An 8,089-nucleotide genomic window follows, 5' to 3' on the forward strand; every position below is an offset into this window, starting at 1 on the left:
TCAGTTGAGAGAAAATGCTCGCAACACTAATTAAGAGAAGTAAGATTGCTCTCTCTCTAATGACGTTCTCCAGTCGTTGAATGTGAATTCACTTCCTGGGCAACTACACCTATTCCCCCTATAAATTTAGTCAACTTTGATTATTATTGAAAAATGGAATCTGTAGCTAAGAAAAAATTACCGTTCCTGTTGGTGTAGTCAGTCCAGCAGTTGACCACACATCAATTTAAGTCGTATTAGTGAGGACAGAAGGTGGCTCATGGTCAGCAGTTGGATGAAAGAAAGGGGCAGATGGCACATTGTTTTCTTCAAATGAGATCAAAAGTTTTAGTCAAGTACTTTTACAGTTTTCAATAAACATCTTAAATACCAATCCAAATGGAAGAATTAGTTTGGACAGACGGTGACCACAACCCACGATAACGATAGGGACAGATGGCAAATTGTTTCCATCTAATATAAAAAAAAGTTTCAGTTAAGTACTTTCAAGTTATAACATTTATAGAAGATTTTTTAAAATATACCATTCCCAGTCGGAGTATTATTGGGACATAAGTCGGCCATAATCTTTCAGTCAGATCAACAAAAGGAAAAAATTGTTTCCTACTTGTGAAACAAAAAATTGTTGTCGAATGCTTTTACAGATTTCACATAAGCAAATGAATTTTAAAAAAAATACTATTCCCAGTCGGAATATTAGTGAGGATAGATGACATTGCAGGTGACCTCTTCCTGATTTTTTCAAAGGATTCTAAAAGAACAAACGAGATAATTATTAATTGCAAGCTAAAATAGTTTAAATAGACAAAATACATTTATAACTTACTTGTGTGGATTGAGATAACTCATCAATTCATACTCAGCCAATAATCTGACTTGGGATTTATGTTGTTCATGAATTTGGTGTTTTCCAAGTAAACTGGTTACGTGGACTTTTGTTGGGTCATCCTTGGATACAGAGTATACTTTTCGAAGTAAAAAATCCACTCTGGCAAGACAAGGTTGTGTATGACAATGCCGTTTTTCTTGGTTTACACAATTGTCGGAAGAGTGGGGTGCATTCTTGTTGATTGATAAATCTAAATTTTTGTAAAACCCGAGCCAGCCAGACTAAGGCACCTATCAAACAATTTAAATATATATCAAATTTAAACAAAGGAAAAACATTTACTCTTATGAAAGCCTTACTGCATCGTGTAGAAGGGTGAGCTTTCGATTTAACTCTGAGATCACGTAGCTGTTTCACTTCTTCATAAGTGTAATAATACATCAAGTTCTAGTCGGTGCAAATGCAAACATTTAAAAAAAGATATGAGAAGCAAACTAACCTGAACCATTAGCTCTGTCTTACAATGCTGAATAATTTTTTCAATATCACCTAAAAAACGTTAACACCGTGCATCGTATACGCTGCTGTGTTGCAACACCTGAATTTTTTTAAATATATCTTTATTCAAACAAATGGTCAGACCATTACGGTATTGGAACAGTTCATAACTGGTTTTATTAAAAAACTTCGCGGTGAAATATACAAATCTGTTTTTTTTTCTAAACTTTTGCCGTTATAAAATTCTTGACGCTTTTAAAACCTTTTTAAAAACGCTATATTTAATTTTAATTTAAAAATCCTGCTTCAAAACTAAAAAAAAATGAAACAGTTTTCCAAAACCATTTCTCATATACCCTAAAATTTTTTTAAAACGAGTTTTCCATTACAAAAGCCTACTGTTCAACTTAACCCCAAGTTCCTTATCACCCCGGTCTCCACTACTTGTAACCAAGACCAAATCCGTCAAATAGAAAAAAACTCGGCACTGAGTGAGCATTGACATTTTTATGTACAAATTTTGAGCATTTGTTAATTTTTTTATTATGTTCTTTTGAAAAAAGTAGGTCTGTTTCTGTGAAATTCTACTTGCAGTGGATACCCATTACTTATGTTGTTTTTCTGAATGTGAAAAACCCAACTAAAAAATTCCCCTATAGCGAGGTTTCCGATATTCATTTTTCTACAATGTTTTGTTTTTCTTGGTTGGTATATAATGCATAAGAACCTTTCAAGAATGCCTCCTGAAACTATACTAATTTTTTAACAAGCCAGGGGACTGATGATTTATTAATACACTAAGTTACATCATGTCAGTTTCATGTCTATTTCTTTTTTTTTGCAATATTTATGGTTAGGAAAATTAGTTTATTCATTACGTGTTCATTTTTCGTTTCAAAAATAATTTTGAAAAACAGTATATCAATAGCATGCACTGCTTCTCACGTTTTCCTCAAAAGGAGATCGTTTTGTATCCATCCCTTTTTACATGGATGTTTTTGGCGGGAAGTAGGGTATGAAAATCACACAAGTTTAAAAAGTAAAAAAGAAAGCCAGAAGAGTTACGACAAGGTGTGATTCCATCAAGACATCAGTTTTGAAAAAGACATTCTCAATTTACAAAGAATAAAAAAATTGAAATATTTTCTTTAGAATTTACTCTCTAAAGGAAAAATGTCCGATAACCTGAAAAAACACTTGGCAAACAACTGTGTTAATGACTCACCGGAAGCCACCATAGTAGATGAACATCCCACCATACCATATTAAAATATTGGAAGCAATTTAACTGATTAACAAGAGAGTGTCACGAGTCAGAATGTTTCTAAAGATTTCACAGTACATGTGATCAACTTATACGAGGAAACAGACGAGGACGAGGAACACAGTATCGGAAGCAATCCAGATGATTTCTTGCTGACTAAAGAAGGGGAGAATATAAAAAAACACAATTGTGTATCCTGAAAAAGCTACGCTTTCCAAATCTTGGCAATGGATATAAAAAATCAAGATCCTGATCTTGATATACAGACCGCCATAGCAGAACACCGTTGAAAACCTACTCCAAATTACTTTCCCTGTCTCCATTTGTATACCTGAATGGTCTTATAAGTATCTAGGTGTCCACGAAAGCCTCGTCAAATAAAAAAATCAGCTCTCTACCGAGCTCTCGAGACAGAAAAATAAAATTTTTCCACCCGTATGTAGTGGGCTCCGAATTGTTCTGTGAGAGTGAAGCTTAAATATAAAATAAAGCTAAGCTTTTATTTCTATATTATATTAAATAACTGCTCTCTATTATTTAAAAAATCATTTCGTAGATTAAGAGGTAATTATTTAAAAATCATCTTAGAGTGAAGCTTAAATATAAAATAAAGCTAAGCTTTTATTTCTATATTATATTAAATAACTGCTCTTTATTATTTAAAAAATCATTTCGTAGATTAAGAGGTAATTATTTAAAAATCATCTCTTATTATTACACCGCTCGCACCCAATATGACATTCACAAACATCAAGTATGGATAATATGTGGCGGGAATGTAGATGCGGGTCAATGAATATCAATAGGACAGTATTATCTGTCCTAAATGCATCCACAATATTTCCGTCGTTGAGCCGTAAAAATTGCACATCCTATGGATCCTATGGATATCTCAGGTTAGCAGTGTGAAATCACTTTGGTTCGATTCCAAATATTATAAAGAACCATGGTGCATTTGAACAATTATTAAAGGTATTAAAAGTAAAGTTTCAAATGTAATTCCACCTTCAAATGTGTTCCGATTACCTCATTATACCCATCTATATTTCTTTTAAAGCGATTAGGAAAATTGTTAAATACTGCCTTTCTCTATTATTGATTTTATGATAGGACTTCCAAAATGCTTCAGCTGCTTTGCAGGAATTAACCAAGCGTTCAATTGCAGTCCTATAGTACAAACGCTCAAGAAATATAGCAGTAGTCAACAACTACTACTGTACTTCCTACTTCATGCTTGAGACATGAAGTATATAAAAGGAATAGCCTTAGTCTCACTGTCAATTTTTGAACAAGTGACGAGAAAACCCAAAAGCTTCCAAATCTTCCATCACAAACCGGGAAAAACTCAAAGAAACCGCCTTAAGTCACTTGTTTAACAATCGACCAATAGCTTAAGTCGGTTCAATCCGGTTCAATCAGTTTTTCGTGCCATGAAAATTCCAGACTAGTGGTGGCAACCTAGTTACCTAGTTTTCGACAAATTAAGATAGCAGCGGCATTTTTCTATTTTAAAAAACACCCCCCTTTACTCCTCTTTTTTATATTTGACCACATTGAACTATACTTTGAAAATAAAAGTGCTTTTAAGGGGGAGGCTACTCAAAAGAAAAATGCCGCTGCTATCTTAATTTGTCGAAAACTATGTGACTAGGTTGCCACCACTATTCCAGACTGTCTGATGGATTTCATTCATAGTTTTTTTTGGGGGGGGGAGGGGAGGGAGGGAGAAGACATGGCCAGCGGCTAATTAATTCTTTTCCTTTCTTCCCACCTTTTGCTTTCTTCCTAGACCTACAAATTTGGACTAAAAGCCCAACAAAATTCCCTGCAATATGAATAGAAGGCTTTTTGACAATAAATCGCATTCGGATTTTTTTAGGGTACTGTACATGTACGGTATTCATCTAGTGTCCAAGGAATGTGTAGCAACACTTTACAACTTTTAACTCACAGCAATATTGAAAATTTACCAGATCGAAAATTCCGTTGAGGGAAAGATGAAGACAAAAATGCTGAGGATTCATCTGCGCAAAAAACTTACAGTAACAAACGGTGATGGCATTACTGAACCTGAAGTTGCAGATCGTGATTCAAATTCAAGCGGCAATTGTATCAAAGAAATCTAACAGGACTTCAGATCAAACGAACCGCTTACTTCCATTCAATCATTGACACCTTCCAAAGAGAGCAGATATTCTTTTCGATTTGGTAATGAAAAATATTGCTTTTACAATCGCGGCTGAAAGTTTCTATACGTGTAGCTTAAAAACCCGCCTTTTTGCTGTATATTGGCGGATGGTGTAAGCCTATGGTAGAGGTTGAGCTAGTTAATTAAAAAAAACAAACTTTTGCTGATGGAAATAGACACAGAATAACTAATAAAAAAATAACTAATAATAATAAAAAATTAAACTAAAATCGGTTGTTGAATTTCCAAGAAATCTTATTGTTAAAGTCGTCAGAGGTGATAAAAAAAATTATAGCTGCTGAGATTGACCTTGTGTCTTAAAAGAGGAAAAATATTTCAAAAAAGCTGGTGTTTTACCTTCATCTCCGTCCATCAACAGGTTTTTAAAAAACTTCACCTGGCTGATTACCAAAGCCCATTCTTTTTTGAGATTTTTTAGTACCCACTTCTGCCGTAACAAGGTCGACTTGCAACGGTAGAGAGACACACTCTCACTTCTCTGACCGTTGAGAGACTTATTTTTTTATTGTCCTCGATGTAGTCATCCAAGAAGAAGGAGGAAACGAGGAAAAAAGGAGCAGAAACCCAAGTCGCCTCGGTGCAACATATGGTTACTGTCGACGAGTACCACACAAATATCGGGCTGAATGATATCACATTTTCTTAAAAGAAGCATTTCTAAGTGGAAAAAGGCAAAAAGTTTTAGAAATTCAATGGGAGAATGCTCTTGTCGTTGATTCGACAGCCGAAGGAAAGAGCTGAGCCTTTTCAAGTCGCTCGGCCTTTCCAACCTTGGCCCAAACGTTTATAGAAGCACAAGAGCGTTCTTTATCTACTCAGGATTCCAATATGAGTAGGTAAAACCATATAAGGACTCTTTTCTCCGTCTAGAAAATCTAGCCACCCTAGCCAGACCGAGCCACCTGCAAATAAGAAATTACATGGAAGTAAACACAAGTTTTCAGGTTTTGCAAGGATTTTTCAAATTGTTGAAAAATTCCTGCGAAACTTGATAATTTTTCGATTCAGTCCAGGTGTTAGTGAAAATCAGTTTCTCCGTGATGAAATGAGTTTTGATATCGTACAAGTATTGATTGCTTTCTCCTTTGCACAGTTATTCCAGTAATCTGAAGCTCAACACCACACCATTTGGTTACCGAAAGCAGTAGCCAAAATCAGCAATTATGAACAGGGCCACTGTGTCTGGTATAGAACCTGCAGTGACCAAATTCAAAGTAATAGTCGTCTTGGCATTTGCCAAATCGCGGTCTTTTACTTCCACATGTACTTGGGAATCGTCTTGATTGGCGCCACCCACGGTCTCATCTTCTTGCCCCCCAAAAGGGGGGGGGGGTTTGATTCCTCAAGGGACGAGGGGTGGGCTCAGGGGGTGGGCTAAGGGCCGGCCAAGGACGCTACGGAACCCCTGTAAACCAAAAACTTTAAAGTCGATTTACTCAGAAATAAATCATTTGCACAAACTTTCTCTTATACCATTCGAATCGGCTTAACGAGCTCTATCGAATGGCATTTGATTAGATTGGAGATTCCGTACCACTCTAGGCCACTTCCCACCGTCATTTCTAGAAAACTTCTAGAAACATTCACTTACTTGTATTTTGTAATTTTTTTTTAGATATTGAGCGATAAAGAAAATGGGGAGAGACACAGTCTTCGTCTTCATTTTGGTCCTGTGCTCTTTATGGCACAGCCTAGTCATATCTGAAATCGCTTCTAAGGAAGTTAGTGAATAAATTTCACCTATTCATCTACTTTTTTTATGACCGGTTAGCTCTCGCTGATCATTCTATACTTAGCGCAAGATTTAGAGCAGCAAAAGAGTGTTGTTTAAGGTTACAACTACTTCCCAACGAGGTAAGTAACTAACCACGTGAGGATTGAAAGCTTCCTTGGTCTTACCATCTAAAAAGTCTAGCAGACTGGCTATTAGCTGTTAGTCTGTTACAATGCTCTGATCATGCTGCTACTGCAGTGCCAGCTGTCTCCCATGTTGTCTGCAAAGTAGAGGGTACAGGGACGTAAACACTTGCTTTCAAGTTTGGTAATGACTTTTTTATTGGCAAATATCAATGCCACGTATAATAATTTACCGATTCAGTCCAAGTGTCGTAAAAAATCTCTGTGATTAAATTTCGCGTGTTTTCGTCTGATGCAGACAAAAAGTGTTAATTTTTTTCCTTTCTTAATTCTGATGTTCCCCAGCAGTTATTCCAAGAATCTGAATCTCAGCACCACAGCATTTGGTCACCAAAGGTGTTGGCCAAACGCAGCAATGATGAACAGGGACATTGTGTCTGGTATGGCACCTGCAACGACTGTGAATATGCCTAAAATATTGCATACTCTGGCGAAACAATGCTAATAGCAGACACTGATCATGGAACCCTCTATTCAGTGTGTCCCGAACTTTTCGACGAATTCCGGCGAGTTTAAGGTGATGAAGTAATCAACGACTGATGCCAAATAACTGAATTTTTTTTTATTATGTCCTGGAGAAAACCAGTTTTTTGGTGATTCAAGGCAATGCAAAAATTTGATTATCAACTTTGGGCAAGTCCTCAATTGGTGGAACGATAACAGTTCCACCAATTCCACCACCAGTAGCGCCCGCTACTTGCGGATGATCTTTTGAATCATGACCTGCGATCCACATCACAGTCAATTCCTCTTGTAGAACACGACGGAAGAGAACTCAACTCCTGAACCAGTACCGAATTCTACTAAAATAATCAAAATGATAGAATATTATAGCTCCGACACTTATGTGACTGAAATGTACGACTCATGCAAGGAAAGTGAAATTCATCTACTTCCAGTACATTCCTGACTGAGAGACTGTCGAACCTTATACTCCTCCAGCTATCCCTTCTACAAAGTTATTAGTGTAAATATCAACTTCGATCTATTTCTTTTTATTGTTATTATATCATATTCTTTTGCATATCTTTAGAACACGAGTGGAACCTGCTCTTGCTTCGATTGTACTGGCAGTTCCCCGGTACCCAAGCCGTTGCCGCCTCTGCCTGAGTCGTGAACCATCGGTTCCATGTATTGCGTCTCTTTCGTCATGTTACTTGTCTCTTGTCCGGTTAACACTCGCCTTAAGACGAGTAACACACCCTCTAATATATAATATATGTTACTTGTCTTCCTCGCAGTTTGTGGCATCTTCTTGGTGACTGTTTTCTTGAAGTGGCACGTGGACCGAGTCAGTAAGTCATTAATAATCGGAATTTATATAATCGCCTGCGTTGAACTGAGACGACACTTTCGTTGTCCCTCAAAAATT

This window comes from Daphnia pulicaria, chromosome 4 (assembly GCF_021234035.1).
Source record: "Daphnia pulicaria isolate SC F1-1A chromosome 4, SC_F0-13Bv2, whole genome shotgun sequence".
In the NCBI taxonomy this organism is placed as follows: domain Eukaryota; kingdom Metazoa; phylum Arthropoda; class Branchiopoda; order Diplostraca; family Daphniidae; genus Daphnia; species Daphnia pulicaria.